This window comes from Giraffa tippelskirchi, chromosome 2, assembly GCF_054371585.1.
Source record: "Giraffa tippelskirchi isolate mGirTip1 chromosome 2, T2T-mGirTip1v1.2.pri, whole genome shotgun sequence".
Taxonomy (NCBI): Eukaryota; Metazoa; Chordata; class Mammalia; order Artiodactyla; family Giraffidae; genus Giraffa; species Giraffa tippelskirchi.
Window position 1 is genome coordinate 206,094,160 of NC_137276.1, and position 25,317 is coordinate 206,119,476.

Genomic DNA, 25,317 nt, shown 5'->3' on the forward strand with positions numbered 1-25,317 from the left:
CGTTTTTTCTTAAATATTTATCTATAATTTATATAGTTTTTGTTTATTAATCTGACTTCTATATAATCTATCCAGTTTTACAAATGTACCACAGTGTATTAATCCATTCTCTTGTTGCTGGATATTTAAGTGATTGCCAGTTGTTCACTATTATAGAAAAAATACTTAAAATGAACATTCTGGTGGGAACATTCTTGTGTCACATTTTTGCCTATATGTGCTCAGTCGTTCAGTCATGTTCGACTCTTTGCAACCCCATGGGTGTAGCCTGCCAGTCTCCTCTGGCCATGGAATTTTCCAGGCAAGAATACTGGAGCGAGTTGCCATTTCCTCCTCCAGGGTATCTTCCTTACCCAGGGATTGAACCCACATCTCTTGACTCTCCTGCATTGGCAGGCAGATTCTTTACCACTGTGCCACTTGGTAAGGCCTGTGTTATATTTGGAATATTTTAAAAGTATATTGAAAGTATATTTGGGACACGTTACAAGTATATTTGAAAGTGAAACTGCTAATCCATATTATGTTCATTTTCAATATTTCTAAAACTAACCAAAGTGATTATACAAATTTACAAGATTATCAGTAGTAGTCAATAGAACATTTTTACAGATTGATTTTAAAGGAAATCAAAAATCAAGTCAATATTTTCCTAGTCATATTTTATAAGATATAGGGACTCAAATGACATATTTTTATTTAAGTATTTCAGGGTATTTCCGGAAAACCGAAATTATTTTTACCGTCCACGTTACTAGAGTACATGAGTCTTAGTTTTTAGCAGTTAATAATTGGTCATACGTTTAGAACTCTCCTTGCTTCAAATCATTGTGTAACCACTCAAGTAAAATATTATTGCCCCTTTTTTCCTGGTTATATAGTTTCTATATCTTCTATAGCAGTTGCAATAATAAACATTTTTCTAGAGACTACTATCCACACGAAAAGTACCCTCAGATCACTTTAATTTTTCATGATAAGTTCTGAAAGCACCAGCTGGAATGTTTCATACTGCTGAACACAGCCGCTGACTTCCCAGTGTCATGCTACATTTCCTTCACACCAGGATTCTCACTTGATTTGTGTTTCTTTTAATCCCAGGTTGTTCCTGTGCCATCTCTGGTCTCCTGAGATGGATGCCGTCTTCTCTTTCCATATTGCCTTCCCTGTGCATTTCCGAAGCTGCAACGTAACATCATTAGAGGTACTTGAGAGCTTTATTCCTGATTATGATCCAATCACTTACTGCAGTGACAGATCATGTATCTATATTATATAGTCCCTGTCCTGGTTTGATTAATCAATCCTTCCCAAGCTTAAACATTTTTACAACAAAAGAGATAAATATTAAAAGACTTGATCTTGCACCAGACATCTTCTGAGTGCATTTTCTTGGTTTATCATTGTCTTACATTGCAGTAGCTAAGAGATCAAATACTACGTTGTTTATATTAACATAATGTCAATTCAACACTTTGAAAGAGATTTTAGCTTCCTAAATATTTAAGATAACAATGGAAAAGTGGAAACAGGCATTTCCTCTGTGTTAAGTGCTGTCTGCTCCTGCATGCCAGGCACTATAAGGTATTGTCTACAACAAACCATGCTGATCACCTGCCACTCCTAAACACTCAAGAAAGAAACAAAGCTTTTGGGCATAGTGCACATCCTCTCATATAGTTATCTCTGGATATCAGTTCAGCAGGCAGTAGAAATGGGAGAAATTTTCTAGACTCTTAAGATCTCAGGCACTGACTAGGTGGTCATTACGGATAGAAAGAAAAGTAATACCAGAAAATGACCCAAAACCTCAGTTAAGAAGATCGATCAAAGTGGCCACCAGGTATTTTTGAGCGCTGAGGCTCCTTATGATGGACCCGTGGGTGTTAACTCCATATCCTCAGAGCATGATGCCACACCAAAGGCTACAGAGCCTCCTGGTCACTGTCCCTTAAAATCAAACGATTAGCAATCATTTCAATCTATTTTTTGTATTTAAAATCCTTCTAGCTGATATTTTTTCCAAGGAGCAAAACAAACACAGTTAATTGCATCAGTTCAAAGTGACACTCTCTTTTAATCAATTAATAATAACACATAAACATTGAATGCATGTGATATATAATTGACATCATGATTTCAAGCAACTTGTATTACAGTCCCCAGGCCTAACAGAATGACCTTCTAAAGAGCATTACAAGGGCTTTTTTGTTATTTCACCAAGGACAAACTTGGTGAAAGATCATTTCCAGTACATATTATCAGTTCAATTCAGTCACTCAGTTGTGTCCGACTCTTTCTGATCCCATGGACAGGAGCATGCCAGGCTTCCCTGTCCATCACTAACTCCTGGAGTTTACTCAAACTCATGTCCATTGAGTCGGTGATGCCATTCAACCATCTCATTCCCAGTTGTCCCCTTCTCCTCCTGCCTTCAATCTTGCCCAGCATCAGGGTCTTTTCCAATGAGTCAGTTCTTTGCATCAGGTGGCCAAAGTATTCGAGTTTCAGCTTCAGCATCAGTCCTTCCAATGAATATTCATGAATGATCTCCTTTAGGATGGACTGGTTGGATCTCTTTGCAGTCCAAGACATTCCCAAGAGTCTTCTCCAACATCACAGTTCAAAAGCATCAATTCTTCAACACTCAGCTTCCTTTGCGGTCCAACTCTCACATCGATACATGACTGCTGGAATAACCAAAGCTTTGACTAGATGAACCTTTGTTGGCAAAGTAATGTCTTTGATTTTTAATATGTTGCCTAGGTTGGTCATAGCTTTTCTTCCAAGAAGCAACAGTCTTTTAATTTCATGGCTGCAGTCAGCATCTGCGATAATTTTGGAGACCAAGAAAAGAAAGTCTGTCACTGTTTCCACTGTTTCCCCATCTATTTGCCATGAAGTGATGGGACCAGATGCCATGGGCTTAGTTTTTTGAATGTTGAGTTTTAAGCTAACTTTTTCATTCTCCTCTTTCAACTTCATTAAAAGGCTCTTTAGTTCCTCTTCACTTTCTGCCATAAGGGTGGTGTCATCTGCATATCTGAGGTTTTTGGTATTTCTCCCAGCAATCTTGATTCTAGATTATGCTTCATACCGCCTGGCATTTCGCATGATGTACTCTGCATATAACTTAAATAAGCAGGGTGACAATATGGAATCTGTCCATTGTTTCATGTCCGGTTCTAACTGTTGCTTCTTGACCTGCATACAGATTTCTCAGGAGGCAAGTCAGGTGGCCTGGCATTCCCATTTCTTTAAGAATTTTCCACAGTTTGCTGTGATCCACATAGTCAAAGGCTTTGGCATAGTCACTGAAGCAGAAATAGATGCTTTTCTGGAATTATCTTGCTTTTACTATGATCCAACAGATGTTGTCAATTTGATCTCTGGTTCCTCTGCGTTTCCTAAATTTGGCCTGAACATCTGGAAGTTCTCGGTTCACATACTGTTAAAGCCTAGCTTGGAGAATTTTGAGCATTACTTTGCTAGCATGTGAGATGAGTGCAGTTGTGAAGTAGTTTGAACATTCTTTGGCATTGCCTTTCTTTGGGATTGGAATGAAAATAGACCTTTTCACATCCTGTGGCCACTGCTGAGTTTTACAAATTTGCTGGCACATTGAGTTCAGCATTTTCACAGCATCATCTTTTAGGATTTGAAACAGCTCAACAGGAATTCCATCACCTCCACTAACTTTCCTCCTAGTGCTGCTTCCTAAGATGCATTTGACCTCGCATTCCAGGATGTCTGGTTCTAGGTGAGTGATCACACCATCATGGTTATCTGGGTCGTGAAGATATTTTTGGTACAGTTCTTCTGTGTATTCTTGCCACCTCTTCTTAATATCTTCTGCTTCTGTTAGGTCCATACAGTTTCTGTCCTTTATGTGCTCATCTTTGCATGAAATGTTCCCTTGGTATCTCCAATTTTCTTGAAGAGATTTCTAGTGTTTCTCATTCTATTGTTTTCCTATGCTTCTTTGCACTTATATCTTAAGAAGGCTTTCTTATTTCTCCTTGTTTTTCTTTGGAACTCTGCTTTCAGATAGATATATCTTTCCTTTTCTCCTTTGCCTTTAGCTTCTCTTCTTTTCTCAGCTATTTGTAAGGCCTCCCCAGACAACCATTTTGCCTTTTTGCATTTCTTTTTCTTGGGCATGATTGTGATCACAGCCTCCTGTACAATGTCACAAACCTCCGTCTATAGTTCTTCAGGCACTCTTTCTATCAGATTTAATCCCTTGTATCTATTTGTCACTTCCACTGTATAATCATAAGGGATTTGATTTAGGTCATACCTGGATGGTCTAGTGGTTTTCCCTGCTTTCTTCAATTTAAGTCTGAATTTGGCAATAAGGAGTTCATGATCCAAGCCACAGTCAGCTCCCTGTCTTGTTTTTGCTGACTGTATAAAGCTTCTCCATCTTTGGCTGCAAAGAATATAATCTGTTTGATTTTGGTATTTACCATCTGGTGATGTGCATGTATCCATCTTAGTATATATTTTAGTAATACACTAAGATCATACCTTGGGCTTCCCTGGTAGCTTAGCGGTAAAGAATCCTCCTGCCAATTCAGGGGATGCTGGTTCAATCCCCGAGCCAGAAAGATGCCGTGCAGAAGGAAATGGCAACCCTCTCCAGTATTCTTGCTTGGGAAGTCTCATGGACAGGGAAGCCTGACAGACTGCCGTCTGTTGGGTCCCCATGAGTTGGAGACATTTTTTTCTTTCTTGTGTGCTCAGTTGTGTCTGAAACCTTGTGACCCCATGGACTGTACCTGTCAGACTCCTCTGTCCATGGAATTTTCCAGGTAAAAATACTGGAGCGGGTTGCCATTTTCTTCTCCAGGGCACCTTCCCAACCCAGGGATTGAATCCCTGGCTCTTGAGTCTCCAGCATTTGCAGGTGGATTCTTTGCCACTCTGCTACCTTAGAATCCCGGTACATGACTTAACAACTAAACAACTGTCAACTACAAATTTGCCCTGGACAAGGGCATTTGCCATCTTCCTCTACAGAGATTGAAACCTGTGCTGCTGTAGCTGTTGACCTTTGACATGCGCTGAAGGAGTTCAGGGTGGAGAGTGAAGCACTCTGTGCTCCAGGGAAACTGGTGGAACAGGTCTTTAGATAGATATTTTCAGGAACTGATTTCATGATCCCAATCCTTGCATCTCCTCCTATGTAAAGTGAAAGTGAAGTCTCTCAGTCCTGTCTGACTCTTTGGACCCCATAGACTGTAGCCTACCAGGCTTCTCCATCCAGAAAAGCATCTAATCCCTTCTTGGTGACATCAGCTTCTTGTGACTAGCAGAAAACCTGTTGTAAAGTAAGTGCTTGATTGCATTGAACTCCCCCTTCACCAAAATCTTAAATATTGACCTTCCCCTACTGCCTTTTTGGAGCAATCTCTCAGAGCTATCTGAGGTGTTGTCTCCTGCGTTGCAGTCCTCATTATGCCCCAAGTAAAACTTACCTCACACCTTTCACATTGAGCATCTTCTTAGACAACACAATGACAGGATCATACCCTAGGCAACCTCTACAACAGTGTAATATGAAATCAGTTTATTGGAACTTGTTTATAACTTTTTACAATTAAGTATCTACCTGAACTAGTCCACTGTGTGCTAGGTGCCTTACATGCATTGTCATGTTTAATCCTCAGTGGTGTTGAACTGACCTTCCAGAGGTTAAGGATTTATTTAAGGTCAAACAGCTAGTAAAGAGGCAGAACCAGGTCTTTTACTACAGAAATCTCTTCTCTTTCCCATGCCCTCTGTCTTCCATTGTAACCTAAGCTGCATTCACTGTGTGTGTATATGTGTGTGTGTTTAAGTAGAAAAATGCTAACAAAAGGAAAGAGTATGAGATTATGTCCATGAGATATCAATAGCATCCAGTTCCTTCTTTGAAGAGGAAAAAACTAGGCTAAATGCTGCCCAATTTTACAGTGTTAGTCAAGGTTGGAAGTTCCCTAAATCTCTATCATACTCAGGCCTTCCAGAGTCCAGAAGATGGGGTGAAAAGAGTTTCTATTGAAATCTGGTGACCTTGCCAATACATGCAAGATACTTACAGGCAAGCAGAGTAAACTCATTTTTGAAAGGAATACAAATTGGTCTAACATTTCATAGTTAATAGGAGGTACAAGCAAGAAACAAAGATCCAGGCTAACTTTAACAAGGCATCAATTCCTTTCCTTTCAATGTGTAGAGGTATTTTCCAAAAACTATAGAAGGGAAGGATTATCAAAAGTTCAACAATTTGGTCATGATCAGATGCACATGACTCTACCTTAGTTTAGTGATATTCGATGCCTTTTTTTTTTTTTTGGTTAAGGCCACTTGTGGTTAACTTCTTCTACCTTATGTTGTTTGGGTACATTTCCTTTAAGTGCAAAGTTTTGTTCTAATAAATGTGCAGGTGGTACGATAAAATGCCTGATGTTGTGGCAAGTAAATACTTCCTGGGGAACAAGCTGTTCTCATCTTTGCAATGAATCATGCTTGAACAGAAAACTTCCCTCAGTGGGTTTGCAGCATCTGGGATATGTTAGTTCATGTGATATGGACAGGCAGTTTATCGTCATGGAAGAGTTTATGTACCATATAGCCAAACCATCCCCAAGAGTTATACCACCCCTAAAATGAAATATATAATGTTTCCAAGAAGATCTTCTGTGTCATATATAAATTCTCCATAATGTTAGTCATTTCAAAGTATGGGAGAAAAAGCAACAATTGTACTTGTAAGGGTAGATACACTTACAATTAGAATATGTGGGAGCTGAGCTGATGATTTAAAATTTATTGGAATGTGATAGGAGTCCTCATTAACCACTCTGAGCTATTTGTAATAAATAAACTCCAGTAATTTTTATCTGTGTTATGATTCATCATGTTGCTCTAATTCCTGGCAAATCCTTCTTGATTATTTTGCTCTGCAAAGCATTTTATTAATGTCTCTTTTAATGGTCTCCACATTGCTGGTAGCAACCTAGACTTTATTTTAAAAGATTCCATTTCTGCTTTAAGCTTTTTACAGAAATGTAATATTTGGATTCTAAGAAGATGTCTCTGTCAAAATGTGCAATATTGATACCTTTATCTAATCTATCCCCTGGAAACAATCAATCAGCTGAATTATATTCCTCTTTACAGGAAAAATATATTATTAAATTCATGAGACTCCATTGTATTAAAAGAAATCATGTATCATATCCATATCTCTCTGTATAGACATACCATTTACAAGCAAACAAATAGAACATAGACTGTATACTCAGAAAATACTTAAAGTCTTAGCCTTACATCTTGTATAGCACACTGTAATGAGGATGGTATTAACCTTAGCATCAGAAGTTTTGATTTAAATTTAACTTTGCTGTGCTGTACTGTGCTATGCTTAGTCGCTCAGTCGGGTCTGACCTTTTGCCACCCCATGGACTGTAGCCTGCCAGGCTCCTCTGTCCGTGGAAATTCTCTAGGCAAGAATACTGGAGTGAGTTGCCATGCCCTCCTCCAGGGGATATTCCCAACCCAGGGATTGAACCCAAGTCTCCCACATTGCAGGCGGATTCTTCACCATGTGAGCCACTAGGGAAGCCCAAATCTAACTTTACCACAAACAAAATTTGTAATCTTGGCTTTTGTATGTCTGTTTGTTTATTTACATATTGAACCAATTTAAGCATCAGATTATTTATCTATAAAAACCATTAATAATGCATAATGTGCAGATTTGTTTGTAGATCTTTAAAAGGCAGAAAAAGTGTCTAAAATAGTGATTAGATCATAAAAGAGATTATATAAGCCTTATTTACTCTTGTCTTCCCTTTTTCTGGAGTGTATAACCTGTGTTTTCCATTGTGAATACACATGAATTGGCCAATTTATTTCAATTAGATTATAAAGGCATTTTTGGAAAATAATTTAGAATAATGTGATTTTTATTTTTCAAATCAACTCCTAATATTTAGTTAATAATTACTGTGTATTGTCAGGAATTAAAAGAAGTAAAATGATTGTAATGATATGTGTATATATGCACATTTACATATATGTATATATTTAGTGATACTGTTTTAAAAGACCACCTGTGCTTGTGTATATGTATATATATATAAAATTATTCAACATATATAATATTTTTTTTATATAGAATCATGTTTTTTAAATTAGACAAAAATGTATGTAAATGAGTGAAAAATGTACATGCGACTTCTTTTTTAAGAATTTTTCCTGCAGTGTTTTTGTTAGCAGTAAAAAAAAAAAAAAGGAAAATACTCCAACTATGCAGACACAGAGAATTTGCAGGTTGGGAATAGAGACACAGATATAGAGAATAGACTGTTGAACACGGTAGTGGAGAGAGGAGCTGGGATGAATTGGGGGATTGGGATTGACATATGTGCACTGATATGTGTAAAACAGATAGCTAGTGGGAACCTACTGTATAGCATGGGGAGCTCAGCTCCGTGCTCTGTGGTGACCTAGAGGAGTAAGATGGAGGGTAGGGAAGTCCATGACGGAGGGAATATATGTGTACCTATGGCTGTTTCACTTCATTATATAGCAAAAACTAAACAACAACATTGTAAAGCAACTATACCCCAATTTTTTAAATGAATTATTGGAAAAGAGAAGTAAAAATCTTTTCTCATAATATGTTGTGAATGGAATCAATTTATTGCTGCTTTTTTTTTAATAGTGAAAAAAAATGGAAACATATGTAGAGTACATACGTAGCAACTATTAGAAGAACGTGGATTGAAAACAGTTCTTGAGATGGGGAGATGGATTATGAAGTTCTTTCTCTTTTATATTGCATATCTTTCTAATGTTTAGACTTTGTATTTCTTTGCATATTTCAGTATATAACATCTTCTGTAAAAAAAAAAATATATGATTTTCTAACTAAAAATAACTTGAAAGCTTGTCCATTAAGGCAAATAACCAAAGTAATTTAACTCTATATCCCTCAGTTAATCTACTTTATAGATTTGTGGAAATAATTGGAAATAATGCATGGGAGATCAGTCTGCAATGCATAGTTCTATCTCATAATTTGAAATCTGAAGATGAATTTACTTTGAACTATTGATAAGATTATCTCGCCCATCTCTAATTCCAGGTGGAAGACAGTGCAGTAAATGGCTCTTACAGAGATAAGACACTGCCTTCTGTAGTACCCAGGTTTAACTCCTTCAGACCAAGCTATCCTCATCAGTCAGTAGAGCAAAGTAAATCTCACACTTCAAAAAGAAAAGGTCCAATAATAAAAAAAAAGCTCCTGCTTATTATTGTATTAGCACCGTGCAAAACGGCCATCTGATTCTTTCTTTGTTTATTCAAATGCATTATTCTCCATATGTAAATCACTTCCAGATATTCATATTGATGGTCTAGAGTACTGAAGCAAGACAGTCTGGGCCATAAAATTATCTAATCATCATAAAGTTATCTGGAAAAGCATAGCTAAACTGAAAGGACTGTGTTACAGTAGGCTGGCTCATTTGCAATGGATACTGTTCCTTTCTAGTTTTTCAGCAATGAGAATGAAAAACCAGGACAGTAGAAGGCAGCTCCCAAAACAGCATTTGGCAGATTGAAGCAGTTAGGACCTAATAAGTATCATATTAGTTGTACTAATATTTGCTGCCCTTCACCCAAGGAAATTTCCATAATTATTATCATGTATTTACATCACCAAATGAAATTCTATATTTGCATTGTGGGTTAAAATGCATACTGATTGTGATTTGATTAGTCATTAGCATATCAAATATGGAATATCTGAGCTTTGGAAAGGTTGGAGGCTAGATTCACTATCCTCAAACTGGGTGATTAATTGCATCTCTTTGGGAAAATGTATTCATGATGACCTCCAGTGTGTACATGTATCAGATTTGCCTCCCTGTAATGACTCTATTGGGTTTTCCTGGTGGCTCAAACAGTAAAGAATCTGCCTGCACTGTGGGAGACCTGGGTTCGATCCCTGAGTTGGGAAGATTTCCCCGGAAGAGGGCATGACAACCCACTCCAGTATTCTTGCCTAGAGAATCCCCATGGACAGAGGAGCCTGGTGGGCTACAATCCATGGGGTAACAAAGAGTCGGACATGACTGAGCAACTAAGCACAATGATCCCATATAGGTTTAGACAATAAGATGTCTTATACCCCATTTCAATGAGCAGTGCTGAAATTTTCGTTAAGTATCATAAGATGTCTATATTTGGGATTAATCTGCTATGATCAGAAAATCAATTTCAACACTCCTAATATGAAAGTGAAATTTGAAATTCCTCTCTAAACCAAGCAACATTTAGATCTACACTACCTTAAAATTTGTTCTCCAGGTTTATTTTAGGGAACTGTTAGGTATTAAAAACAGGCTATTTTGGAAAATTTTGAGAACTAAGAAAAACTTGGACATTATTAAGATGAAACTTCAGCTTTTAATTCAATTCAATGTAATAAATTTTTTTTTTGAATGCTGATATGCTATCCACAAAGAAGTTCACCAAGAGAGAGAAAGGGAAGGTGGGTTAGGGGTGGGGGGTGGATAGCAATGAGGGGAATAAGAGACTCTTTGGCTTTAGAGAGCTTATCATTGAGAAGGAGTTATCATGAAAAAAATATTGATAATAGCTACAATTTACTGCCCACTTATAAGAATAATACTATTAATATTATTACCACTAAATCAATACTATGTCTCTTATGTCTCCTGCATTTGCAGGTGAGTTCTTTACCACTGGTGCCACTTGGGAAGCCCTATATCAATGCTAATATTAATCAATACTAGTAAATATTCTACATAATATCAATGCAAATAAATATTTTCAGAATGTTTACTATTCTCTGGGCACCATCCAAAATATTCTAAACATTATTTTGGTTAACCTGTCCACAAGTCTATGAGTTTACATGTACCTCTCATGGCCGAGGACACTGTAACTTAGCGATATTACTTAAGCTAGAAAGTGGTAGGATTTATCTGGATCCAAGAGTCTGTTGAAAAGCAACTTACAGAATTCTAAACAATATATATAAGACAAGACAAAATACATTCTGTGAGAGTATTCAAGCCAGGAATGTTAATGCCAACATGGCAGGCGGCTTTACCTGTTTTGTTCACTGATATACACCAAGTTTCTAGAAATGTATCTAGTAAATAAATAAAAGATGCTCAGGAAAGATGTGTGGAATTGAATTACATCTCAGGGAGATAAATTTGCATTCTTTAGGTATGGGAGTTAGAGTGGGAGAAAAGATTCAGAAGGATTATCTAAGGAAAGTTCTGAAGGCCTAGTATGTGCATGCTCAGTCGCTTCATCACATTTGACTCTTTGCAACCCTATGGACTGTAGCCCACCAGGCTCCTCTGTCTATGGGATTTTCTAGGCAAGAATGCTGGAGTGAGTTGCCATGCCCTCCTCCAGGGGATCTTTCCAACCCAGGGATCTAACCCATGTCTCCTGTGTCTCCTGAATTGGAGGCAGATTCTTTACCACTGAGCCATCGGGGAAGCCCTTTTAAAGGTCTCATTGGCATCCAACTGTTAAGTTCTCACTTGTCAACTCTCCCACCCACTACAGTCCTCCTGATAGCAAGGACAACTGAAGCCCTCTTGGAACACTCCTCAAGTTAAGGGGATCTCCAAAGTCACTTGCTGAAAGTTAAGATCGCAGAGTTAGAACATGCCCAGAGTTAGAACATGTCCTATGTAAGAAACTATAAATGGCAGTGTTCATGAACCTAAAGAGCTCTATGGTTGTGCTTGTGGCTGATAGGAATTAAATTACTAGAGTAGGGAAGGTTGTGGAACTGTGAGATGATTGAATTATATCTTATAACCATATGCTTTGCATAAGACAAGGCAAAAAGTGAAAATATAGACCTAGTGCTGGAACTCGGAGAAGGCAATGCAACCCACTCCAATACTCTTGCTTAGAAAATCCCATGGACGGAGGAACCCGGTAGGCTGAAGTCCATGAGGTCGCGAAGAGTCAGACATTACTGAGCGACTTCACTTTCACTTTTCACTTTCAGGCATTGGAGAAGGAAATGGCAACCCACTCCAGTGTTCTTGCCTGGAGAATCCCAGGGACAGTGGAGCCTGGTGGGCTGCCGTCTATGGGTTCGCACAGAGTCGGACACGACTGAAGCAACTCAGCAGCAGCAGCAGTACTGGAACTGCTGAGGAAAGAAGGTCCGGGTAGCTCAGTACCCAGACCCTTTTTTTTTTTCATTTTTTAGATATAAGGCTGATGTCAGATAAGTTTTTATTTAGGAAAAAAAAATAGTAACTGAAAACAAAAGTCATTCACTCAAAAAGAATGAGAGTTTTAAGCACCCTATAATTCTTTAATGGCGGCTCTTGGATTATCACTCTCAAGCAAGTTTTAACCCAACCAAAATGCTGGAAGGCAGAGTACCCAGGCCAGCAAGGGTGATCAGGCCATCAGGCCAGCAAGGGTGATGAAGCCCATTAGGCCAGATAAAGTCCCCTCAGGCCAGTAAGGGTGATGAAACTCATGGCTGCCTGTTTCCACATTCTGGGCTCACCTGTGTAATAACCATAAGCATAATTAACTCATCCAACAATAATCCAAGCCAAGCCCAGCAAAGACAATAATGAGCTTTGTCAATATGAACTGACAAAAAGAAGAGGGTGAAATGACTGCTTTTCTGGCTACATATAGGGAGAAAGGAATGCCTGAAGAGCAAAATAAATAGCCGATGCAATCTGTTCTGTGGGAAAGGCAAAGAAATGGAAGTAACATTTAAAGGAAAGTCTGCGAATAAATTTCTCGAGCATGCAAATACTGATTAAGTGTCGATACTGTGCCAGTCCTCTTACCAGGCACAGTGGATGCAGAAAAATTTCTGTTCTCAAAATAATAGGCCTTCCAAAGGGAATAATTAAGAGACAAATAAAGGAACAGATACAGATCCAATGAGTTCAATGAGAGTAGGTCTGTGCTAGTTGTGATCAAGTAGGAAGACAATATTGGGGAAGGGGGTTCATCTAAAGCAGGAAGAGGAAACCAGTGGTTTGGAAAGTATGATGAGATGGGATGGACATGTTGTGATAGAGATTAAAAGCATAGAATTGAAGAAATATAAGAAAAACTTATTCTAAGTAGAGTTTAGTCAGACTAATTTTGATATTAATATTTATACTTACTAGATATAAGCACTAACTAGCAAATTCCTAGAAAAGGACAGGAATTTGACCATAACTTATTATTTTATGAAAGCTAGTCACCCTGGAACAATTTAATTTCTCCATGACAGTGATGCCTAGGAAAGAATAAGACATGTAATATATCTGGGTTTTCATCAAGGCCTCTGATAAGGATTTATATGCCATTTTTCATCAAGAAATTTGGAATAGTTTGTGAGGTCAGTGGATAACTGCAGGAAAGCTCATGCCTATAGGTGATGATCAATGATTATGTGACAACCTGGGGTCATATATTAAGAGTGGTCCCACTGTGGTCAGTTGTGAGGTCCAGTGTTTTTGTACATTTTATTAATGATTTGGAAGATAGCCTCACCCTCAGCTTAGTGAGTACACTATCTCTTCCCATCTGGGAAGACTGCCAGCACTACAAGGCACAAAAATGGAATTCAAATGTCCCTGGCTAATTGGAAATTGGTCCATCAAAAGCGTGAATTAAGCCATAGGGATACACCCTCTATATTTAGGGAATAAACACTAGCTACTTGAGTATAAGCATTAACACTCTAGCATAACCCCTAGAGAACTCCTTTATTGACCACATTCAGTTTAAAACAGAAATCCAATTTGTTAACAGTATTCACAGTGCCTACTATGTCCTAGCTGGAGAATTGCTCTTCTGTTTATTTTTCTCATTTTAAAAAAGGATTCCAGGAAAAGAGATATCCAGCAAATGTCATTTGATGAAATATGATATGTCAGATTTCTTTTATTCTAAATAATTCTTCATATCATTTTTTGCAAATAGTAAGGATTCAAGCAATATTTATTAAATGAATAAATGACTTGAGGAAAGAACTTAACAGACATTAGATTATGATTGAAGTAAAAGTCACTCATTTCTATTAGTGTTAGTCGCTAAGTCATATGACTTATGCAACTCTTAATTGGACCCTTGAACTGTCTGACTCTATGAAACCCCATGGACTGTAGTCCACCAGGCTCCTCCATCCATTGGATTCTCCAGGCAAGAATACTGGAGTGGGTTGCCATTGCCTTCTCCAGGAGATCTTCCCAATGCAGGGATCAAACCCAGGTCTCTTGCATTACAGATGGATTCTTTACCATCCGAGCCTTAGTCATTTAAATGGCACTTATTGTTCTTTTGCTATTTTATAGATATGTGTTCAGCACTGGAAATACAGTAATAAGTGAGTCATTGAGCCTGCTTAGAAGGAGAAAGCAGCCAGTTAAAAAAAAAAAGAAAGAAAATAAATGCAGTGGTATGTGGTAAATCAAATCACATAAGAGATAAATATCAGGACATTATAAGACAATAGAGAATACGAAGCTATCTATACTGAGGCAGGAACACTCATCTGGCCAAGATAAAATTTGAATAATTAATGGCTTGAACGAAGCTCGAGGATGAGTTATTCTTAACGATGGTGCATATGTGTATGTTTGTATGAATAACTGTATGCATATATGTGTATGAGTGTGGGAGGGGTGGCAGGAGGAGAGGAGAACTGGCAAAGACACATGATGGATTTTGCTAGGGGATTTACCGACGGTCCCTTCCCTCCCTTTAGAAAAGAAAACACTAGAGACAAGATGGCTTAAATAAAATCAAATGAAATTTAACTTAGGCATAAGAATGTCTGTTAGTCCTTTAACATTGAGAAGGAGTATTCACACAATATTGATATTTGTTCCTAGAGGTCATTAAAAATGAAAGTTTAAAAACTCTATTGAATGAAAGATTCTTTAAATTCTATGGTGCTTTACAATTTTCAAAAGTTTCATACATATGGTTTCATATAATCCCATAGTGATCCTTTTCCCATACTCTTTTTTCTATATTGCTCCTTCCCCTTTTGGTGTCCCCAGTTTATCTTCAGGATGCCAGCAAGATGGCAAAGTAAGAGATACCATCCTTTGCCCATCCCCCAACAAATGACAATATTTAGAGCGTTATCTACAAACAAAAGCAGCCTTGGGAGAGTTCAAGGGTCCAATTAAGAACCTATAGCAAAACCTTAGAGTAAAAAAATGGAGAATTGCCACACATAAAGGATCACTAGGGAAAGCAGCTCAGAGGAAATGTCTGGTGATATCTAGGAATGAAGGAGAATGGTAAGGCTAACATTATCAGCACAGGCTGGGTGCCATTTGGGGCCTCAATGGTCTCCACAATGTGGAGGATTCAGCAGCCTTTGCCTCTGGGAGTCTTTACAGACCTTATGGCAGCTGTGGACTCCCCACAACTTTCATAGCAGAGGACTCCATAGTATTTGTCAGCATGGACCCCAGAGGCCTGCTCCACAGAAGATACTGGAAGCTGTTACAACTGAAGTAACCAACAGTCACAGTCCCTGTAGAGTCACCAGAGAGGCAGATGCTGTTGTTCCATGCCGCAGAAAGAGCTGCTACTGTGTTGCCCGAAGACCTGGGATACAGCACCCCCCAATCTTGGACACGCCATTCACCCCAGAGCTGCAGCGGCTCCATGTGGGCTTACATCTTGGGTCCGAGCTCCAAGTACACTTCATGGGTACCTCTTTTCCAGGTCTTAGCTCTGAGGTTGCTTTGCACACATCCTCACTCTGGACTCAGCACTATGGCTGCTCCCTATACACCTCAAGCAACAGAACCAACATCGTTGTGGTATTGTGAGTATCCTGGGCCCCAGAGCTGTTGTCACCCATGCATGCCTGTGTTCCATTGTGGCAGCTTGGTGTGTGCTTGTGTCTCTTTCATCAGTGCTGCTGTGGACTAGCCAATACCCCAGATTCTAGAGCTACTGTGACTCTGCAAGCACTTGGATTTCAAACCTGGTTTCACAGCTGCTCCACAGGCATCTGCACATCAGATACCAGTGCCATCACCACCACAAGAGTGCCCACAAGCTGGTTCTGACACCAGCAGGGAACTCCTTGGCCACACCCTTCATGGGAGAAAAAGAGATGAGGTGGTTCCCTACCCTCAGCATTTATCATGGAGGGTCCCTGAAACATTCACTAACACAGACCTCAGCTGATGAAGCTAAGTAAGACTGTGCTGCTGGACTTCCCCAGGAGCCACAACTAATACATCCCCTAGCTAGCACCCTCACCTCCACCCACAGGTGAAATTTTTACCTACAAAAATAAATCCATAAAGTCTGGAAAAGGTGACTTCTTCATCAAATGCGCAAACATCAACACAAGGCTACAAGAAACATGAAAAATGAACAGAACATGACACCATCAGAGAAACTCAATAAGTTTCTAGTGGCAAACTCTAAGGAAATGGAGACCTAAACATGGCTGGACAGAAATGCAAAATAATCATTCTGAGGAAGCAGAGTGGTCTATAAAAGAATATAGGCAATACAACAAAATCAGGGGCAAAAAATATGAGCAAAATGAGAAGTTGAAAAGAGAGATTTGTTATAAAAAGAGAACCAAACAGAAATTCTAGAGCTGAAGAATAAAATGAATAATTAAAAAAAAACAACACAATGTTGCTCAGTCATTAAGTCGTGTCTGACTCTTTGCAACCCCATGAACTGCAGCACACGAGGCTTCCCTGTCCTTCACCATCTCCCTGAATGTTCTCAAACTCAGTCCACTGAGTCGGTGATGCTATCCAATCATCTCATTCTCTGTTGCTCCCTTTTCCTCTTGCCCTCAATCTTTCCCAGCATCAGGGTTTTTCGAGTGAGTCAACTCTTCACATCAGGTGGCCAAAAAACACAGTAGAGAGCATCAAAAGCAGATTTGATTAAGCAAAAGAAAGACTCAGAGAATTCAAAGGTGAAATTAGGTAGTCGGCAGAGAAAAAAAAAAAAAAATTTGAAAAAGGTGAAGAAAGCTTGTGTAAATTATGGAACATCATTGGATGAAACAATATTCACATTTTGCAAGTCACAGAGGAAGAGAGATAAAGGGAAGAAAGCAAACATATATAATGAAATATGACTGAATATGTTCCAACTCTGAGAAGAGATATGGACATCCAAGTACATGAAACTCATAGATTCCATACAGATTCAACCCAAAGAAAACTTCAGCAAGACACATGATAATAGCAGTGTCAAAAATCAAAAAGACCAAAAAGAAATTTGAAAGCAGAAAGGAAACAAACAAAAAACAAAGAAGACCCTTAAGGCTATCAGAGTATTTCTCAACAGAAATTATACAGTCCAGGGGAGAGTCTGATGTCAACATTCAGTCTTGCCATTTCCTGCTTGACCATGTCCAGTTTACCTCGATTTAAAGATCCAACATTACAGGTTCCTATGCAATAATATTCTTTACATCACTGGACTTTACTTTCACTGTCCAGTAGTATGAAAAGGGAAAAAGACCTTTAACTAATAAGAAAATTAAGTCAGTAACCAAAAATCTCCCAACAAAGAAAAGAACAGGACCATGTTGCTACCTTGGTGAATTCTAAAAAACATTTACAGTAATATTAATGCCACTAATTGTGAAACTCTTCCAAAAAATTAAAAAGGAAGGAATGTATCCAAATTCATTTTATAAAGCCAAGACTACCGTGATACCAAAGCCAAACAAAGTAGAAACGGTGACAGATTTTATCTTCTTGGGCTCCAAAATCACTGCGAACAGTGTCTGCAGCCATGAAATTAAAAGGCGCTTGCTCCTTGGAAGAAAAGCTACAACAAACCTAGAGAGCATATTAAAAAGCAGAGACATCACTTTGCTGACAAAGGTCTGTATAGTCAAAGCTATGGTTTGAGAGCTGGTCTGTAAAGAAGGCTGAGCACTGAAGAATTGATGCTTTTGAATTGTGGTGCTGGAGAAGACTCTTGAGAGCTCCTTGGACTGCGAGGAGATCAAATGAGTCAATCCTAAAGGAAAGCAACCCTGAATATTCATTGGAAGGACTGATGCTGAAGCTGAAGCTCCAATACTATGGCCAAATGATGTGAAGAGCTGACTCACTGAAAAAGACCTCAGTGCTGGAAAAGCTTGAGGGCAAGAGGAGAAGGGGTGATTTAGGATGAGATGGTTGCATGGCATCACCAACTCAATTGACATGAATTTGAGCAAGGTCTGGGAGATAGTGAAGGACAGGGAAGGCTGGAGTGCTGCAGTCCATGGGGTTGCAGTCAGCACAACTTAGCAACTGAAAAACAAAAAAATGACAACTAAAATAAGATTCTGTGTGTATGTATATACATATACATTCAAATATGCAAATGTAAAGAATTATCTATATTGCTAATCACATTTATCCATGCTTATCTATGTATAGATCGTTTTTAGAAAAATCATATACATATGTAAATTTTAGAACACGAATATTTTTAAAATTTCATTATCAGTAATATATGGAAGACAATGTGCCTAAACTGGTTTTCAAATTCAGGACAGAACCATTTTTGGTAACATATTGCAGTTGAATATCTTTTTCCTGGAATGTATGGGGCCCATTATTTCTGACATCATATCATATTTTAAGAGGCAGCAGATGCTAAATAAAATTATCACACAATATCTTGCAAAAGATAAAAATCACCGAGGCAATTCTTTCTTATTACTACCCATATCCTCTTTAAATTGCCTTTCATGTGGCTATATTTTCTCCCTCAAGCTGTCCTGATTTTACTCAAAGCCCTTAAAATATATTTGGGAGTTTAAAAAATACAATATATAATTTCCCTGACTTCAGCGCTCTCCACTGATAATAAACTTACAATTTAGCCATAACGACTGTCAAACACATTTTCAATATTTATGCATTTATGTAAATGGAATATCTCAAAAAGGCATTTGCATGTTAATAAATCACATGTTTATATATGTGATAAACAATCTTTTTAAAAGAGTATAACTATTTTAAATTAAGGTTGGTCTAGACAATTCAGAACATACAGTGGTTATATTTATGGCTAATTAGATATTCCAGTTTCATGGAGGGCCACTGACAAGGTCATAATGACTGCATATCCACACAAAGAATTTTATCCCCTAGGTTTATAGGTAAGCTTTCTTTTTCACACACTTAACTTCCTTTAGGTTTGAAAAATGCACATGCAATATTTGTGTACATACCCATATGTCCCTAGGCCCTAGGCTATTCTTGGAACTGAAGTTAGTTTCTCATAGCTGCAATTCTTTGAGAAAATGGGAAAAATCATCCTGACAGAATATCCCTTAGCCTATGTACATCAGCAATTAAATCCATGGTGACATGACACAAGAAATAAAAATTCAGGAGATTAAAGACTCGATGGTCTTGAATCCTGCTTCCAGCCGCTGTCATCATTTGATATCTGACACAGATTTTCCTTGTGACCTACACCAGATAGGTTAATCATTTTATGCCTCAGTTTCCTTATTTGTGAAATGTAGTATGAAAATAAATCTTGTCCCAGGGGAAAGAGCTATTGTGGCTTTGGATGATAGAGTGTGATGTACATGCTGAGTGAGTCCTCACTATGCACATTATGGCCCGATTATGCTCATGCTATGTAAAAACTAGCTAATTTACAGATCTGTGTAAGCATTGTGCTTCACATATAAAAGTGAAGGTTAGAAACATCTTTCAATTGTTATTTTTGAGCCTGATTAAGCTCTAAAATAATGTAAAATATAGCTCATAATTGTCTGCATTTTCCTGGGCATGCTGTTCTTAGACAATAAGACAGGATATTAGTTTGACTTCATAATAAAATTGGACTAAATTCACCCAGTTCTTCATCTGTATTATTAATTGCAGTGCCTGTCGCATGAATGTATTGATTTTTGTGCCAGTCTCTGTTCTTGTCACAAGTTTTGTCACACAAATTAGCTTGTCTAAATGCAGTACCCTCGTATACTAGACAAAATATATTGGCATGACATTATAATTTGACCTTTACATCTGAGGAACCAGGCCATTTCAGAACTAAAAGTCATATTTTGCAGTTCATTTTATTCCATTCATTTTCAACTTTTATTGAGTTCTCCACAAATGAGGTATGCATTCTGCACAAAACTTTCTTTGAATATTATGGTTGAACACAGGTAGTTCAAATACAGGTTTTACATTTTTGAAGCAAGGATAACTCATTTTTAGAGCATGGTTAAACTAAGCACATTTATTTAAAAGAAAGAATGAGTAAAAAGATGAAAACTGTATCATGAGTGGAGTGAACATTTAGAAAGACACTTGGAAGATAAAATAGTTATTTATAACCAGTTCAGAGAAGTAGTGACATGATTTTACTTAATTTTTTTTCAGAGAGTCAATATCCACAGTCTTTGGAGCAATGTGAAAAACTGAGTGTGCTTTTCTGATGTTTAATAAGCTATATTCTGGTTGCTCACATTCACCCAGAATTAACAACTAGCTTGGAAGAACTTGCCAATAACATCGGCAGGTTATAGCGTCTGAGATGTACAATGTCTCAACCACCTGTATTCCACTTATTTAAAAATATTCACTGAGAACCTTTTATTTTCTAATCTCTCCTTACTTGTTTTTTTTAAAAACATTATTGTTAGTTTATATATTTGGGATCTTTTCATTTTTAGATGCAGAAAATTTTTATTGTTATTTAAAATTTTAAGTGCAATAATGAAATATTTCTTAGATTTAGAGATAATAATCTTTCTATGGCATGGCAGTAGAGCTTCAAAATAGAAGATAATTAATAATTGTATTCAAACTAATTTATGGATAATATTCAACTAATAGATAATATAAAGTTGCTGTTTTCACTTTTCCATCATTTTCTGGAAATTATGTTGTCCCTTCTCTAAAATCAGACTTAATGATGCTCAACAACACACATTTGAACTAAAGAAAATTAGACAAGATGATCAAAATCAGAAGAGCAATTCAGAAAGAAAAACTCTACAAATATTTAAAATACACATTTAGGAGTAGAAGTTAATATATTTATATTGATGCGTGTTATGAAGTGCTGTTATTGGGTATGACAGTTCATTTTATTTATTAGCTATTTATTGTGTTTACTTATTAACTTCTCTTTGAAAAATTATTTAAAATAGCTTGCAACCTCTGAATGGACCCTATCAACACTGCTCACCAAGGAAATTTAAATCCATAAATCTCTTTTTTCCCTGAATTATTTCCAATGCCATTTGAGCTCATATTCAAAATGATCCTCTCACAGAGTAGAATCTAAGGGAACAGGAGCCGGATATGGACGATTCACTGGAGACTGAATTTTATAGTTGCCTTAAGATTCAATGATATTAATGAGAAAATGACACAGACAAATCATCACTGTAGTCATCAAACTTCCCTAGGTAAAGTAGAACCTAAGAACTTGCAGCATGTAATAAAGAAGGAGGAGAGAGAGAGAGTGGATTATAATGATTGAGCATTCAGGATCATATAAAATCATTATTTTTATTCTCTTTTACATGAAGTCATCACTAGCCAGTCTTGGTCCTCAAAGCAAATTTGAAAATTTGACCTTTTCACAGTTTCTCATAGAGTAACTCCTGATCTTTGTTCTATCCTCTTACAACTCAAAGCAAGTAGTCATGAGTTCTAAAAGATTGTACTGATAGAATGATTTCTAGAAAATCCAAATGTGTCATTAATTTGTAACTCAGTGATAACTATCAATAAATAAAACCTTATTCAAAGAATATTTTACACTAGTAATTTTTAAGCAAAGGAAATAAAGTACCATGAGCATTCATTTTAGTGTCAGTTAATTGGATTCAGTCAATAAGATGAGTAGTAACAATAGCTTTCATGTATATGGTAGATTTTTCTCTCTCTCTCACTTTCCTCTCTCTCAGAAAACACACACATACACACACAAAGAAGTGAAGAGCTAAGCAGGCTAGGGTTGGATTAGTGGATCCACAAAGACTTCTAAGTTAGCCCTAGGTTCTACTCCCCAAATCACAAGATGGCTGTCAGTGCACCAGCCATCTGCACAGGAAGGCGTTAGCTCAGCAGGCCTGAGTTGCTCAAGCTTTCTGTATTCCCACTAGTGGGTCTGTCTTTGTGACTGAATTAGCTTGACCATTCCTAGGAATTGAAGTCTTTGAATGCTCTGATAAGAGTGTTTTGTAGGCTTGGGGTCTTTCACCACACTATATCAGTTTTTGTTAGATAAGTTGTACAAATGAGAATATGGTGAGTACCTGCCTTCCTTTGGGGCTCTGGAGGGACTGTGGTAAATCTTGCAGGCATTGCATGTTTTTTGTGACTGATCCCCATGAAAACCTGGACACCTAGGTTTAGGCACAGGTAAGCTTCCCTGATAGAAAACATGCTGCTTGTGTTTTCACATACAGTTGCTAGAGAAATGAGCACATTCTTTTCAGCTCCACTGGGAGCAGAATTTTGGAAGATTGACACTGGTTTCCTCCAGATTTTGCCCCACGCATCTTTTCCTTTTGTGATTTTATGTTGTATAATTTTGCTTTAGTAAACCATGAAAACAAGAATTTCTGGGTTCTGTAAATCCTTTTAGCAAATCAGCAAATCTGAAAGTGGTTTGGGAACTCCTGACACACTAACATATTCCCATTTGAGACATCAGAAAGGAAGATGCACAGAGGGAGGAAAGAAAACTTACCTTGAATCTTCACACAACATCTGTTTAAATCTCAACTTGCTCCCTTATCTTTATCTTCATCTGGGCGCAATGCCCAGGATTCTGTTGGCAAGAAAAAGAGAATGAATATTGGGCAGGCAACCAGCTGAGTTGTTGCCCACCCAAACATCACTGTGCACCTTTTCCCCCCATATATGGAAGAAGCAGAACCCTCCCTCATAGGAAACAATCCCAGTGTCTCAGAGAGTTTCTACATGGAGCTCAAGTCCCAGGATCTTCGAGCTAAATCAAGATATGTGTATATCATTTTTCAGTGTTTCTCCTGTGACCTGTAGATTAAAATACAATAAGAGGAGAATGAGAAATGCATGATAATCTTATGCTACCTAATAGGAATAGCTTTGAGGTCTAGCCCTGGCAGTGGAATAAATTCTATGGTTAGCCAATGGGATAGACCCTGATGCACTTATTGCAGGTGGTACCCTCTATTCATTTTCCTCTGAGGCCCTGGCTTTGATTCCTGGAAGAATCTTCTTTGTCTGATATCTCCTGGCTATATCTGAGGTGGGCACTGAACCTTCTTGGGGGTTGTATAGCACACTCACCTATACAGCATGCCCTCTCATCCCACCTCCTACCATTGCAATTTTAAATGCCTAGAGATTGCTTTGTGAACCAAACTCTTATACCTCATTGAGAAAAAGGTTTGGGATTTCTTTGGCAATACATTTGTCAAAAGCGTAGCATGCTTCTGGCCTATGGGTTTATAGTACTCATGATGAGTTCCATGTACATGGGCTGTTTTGTCACTGATATTGCATTTCATTTATTATTTATGAAGCTGTTGCATCAAACAAAGTCAAAATATTGTTTATCCCTACTCTTCAAGAGCTTAAGATATAACTGATGAGATGAGATATCAAAAAAGGAAACAGTAAAAAAAAAAAAGAAAAAGCAACCTATGTATATAAATTAAGAAAAAAGTGAATCAGACAGTGGGTGCTACACTGCTGGTAAATAATTATAGAAATTTCCTGCTGGAGTAATCCTGAAACACTTCTGGAGACTATGAAGAGGCAGTTCTATGAAGGAAAGACATTCAAAATTGCTGGAGGGAAAGGAGAAAGTCCTGCTAAAGAGACAGAATGATACTAGTATAGGATGGCATACATAATGAAGACAGACTATTCCTCTAACTTGATGAGATATGAATCTATAGATTAGTCTCAAAGATATCTATGTTTGAGAATAATTACCAAATGGGTAAAACTTAAGGGATACAGTATTTAGGATGAAGATTTGGCTACACTTGAACTGCTGTTGTTCAAACAAGAATAAGCATCCTTGCGGAGTCCTGAGTCACTGAGACAGCATAGTAGTGAGCTAGGTAAGGTACTTAGACATTTGACACCATAGGAGGCAATGCAGAATGAAGTGGCCCGGTTGGTATCTGGATGCTGCATCTAAACTCAAATAGTGTGTGGCCTCAAATTTAAAGCCAGGCTGCTTTTATCATCAGCATAAGTTAATACTAAGTATCTGGAAATTTTTCATTGATATTTCTGTTACAGCACATACATTCTCCATCACTGCTTTCAGCCTTTTCTTTCTCTTCTTTGACATCCTCTTTCTTCTAGACTTTGGCCTTCCTCTGCTCCATCCCCATGGCCCTAGGGATCAATTTGGGGTTCTCCTATTAGTTTATAGCCTAAACATGTTCCATTTTCATTATTAGAATCTGTGTTTTACTTATCTTCCTCCAGCTTACTTTAGGTAGAAAGAGATTTATTACTGAATTGAAAGAATCTCCAAAAAGTCTAGCAACAATGGAAGCTAAGAAAAACTAATCTTCCAATGAAAGCTCCAACACTACTCAGTGTAGCACTAGGCACTCAGGTACTAGGAACCATGTACTAGGATTTCCACTAGCGCTAAACACAAAGCATCAACCCCTTAAGCCACTGCCCATGTGCTTTCAAAAAGACCCAGCATCCCTGAATACACTTGCTGCCATTTCTCTGCTCTCTTTGGACACTACTTAGCAACTGAACAACAAAATAAACAAAACTTAGCAACTGAACAACAACAACAAAATAAACAAAACCTATTAGCTCAATCTGGCCACAGAAAGGCTTATACCCCAGTGAAATTTCCTATAATGCAAAAGCTGTTGAACTAAAAATAAATGAGTAATTTAGATAGAAAAATAATATTTTCAGATCCCTTTTCAAGTGAATTTCTGTGCAGCTCTGGTTCTTTTAAGCAGGTACGACCACATGAACTCAGAAGGAGGAAGAGAGTAATGAAATGGAAGCATTAGAATGGTATTATCTGCATATCTGTGGTTGTTTCACTCCGTGGATTCTCATTTTATTCAAAAAGAAGAGCAGAAGAAGGAGGAGAAAAAGGAGTAGAAGAGGAGAAAGAATAGGCAGAAGGGGAAAGGGAAACCAGGAAGAATAGGAACAAGATCATGGAGGAAAAAGGACAGAAGGAGAGGAGGAATAGTGTTGGTATCAGTACTGGTGGTGCTGGTGATAGTAGTTGGAGTGGTGGTTGTGGTGGTCATGGTGGTGGTGG

General features: G+C 37.9%; 1 long non-coding RNA gene across 1 annotated transcript in view; it reads left to right on the forward strand.

The window, feature by feature from the left end:
- Positions 1 to 25,317, forward strand: part of LOC145531069 (uncharacterized) — a 245,303-nt gene that overhangs the window by 175,459 nt on the left and 44,527 nt on the right. Inside the window, exon 3 of the long non-coding RNA XR_014072151.1 lies at positions 1,102 to 1,204. This is a non-coding gene — a long non-coding RNA (uncharacterized LOC145531069). The remainder of the gene's footprint in view (positions 1 to 1,101; positions 1,205 to 25,317) is intronic.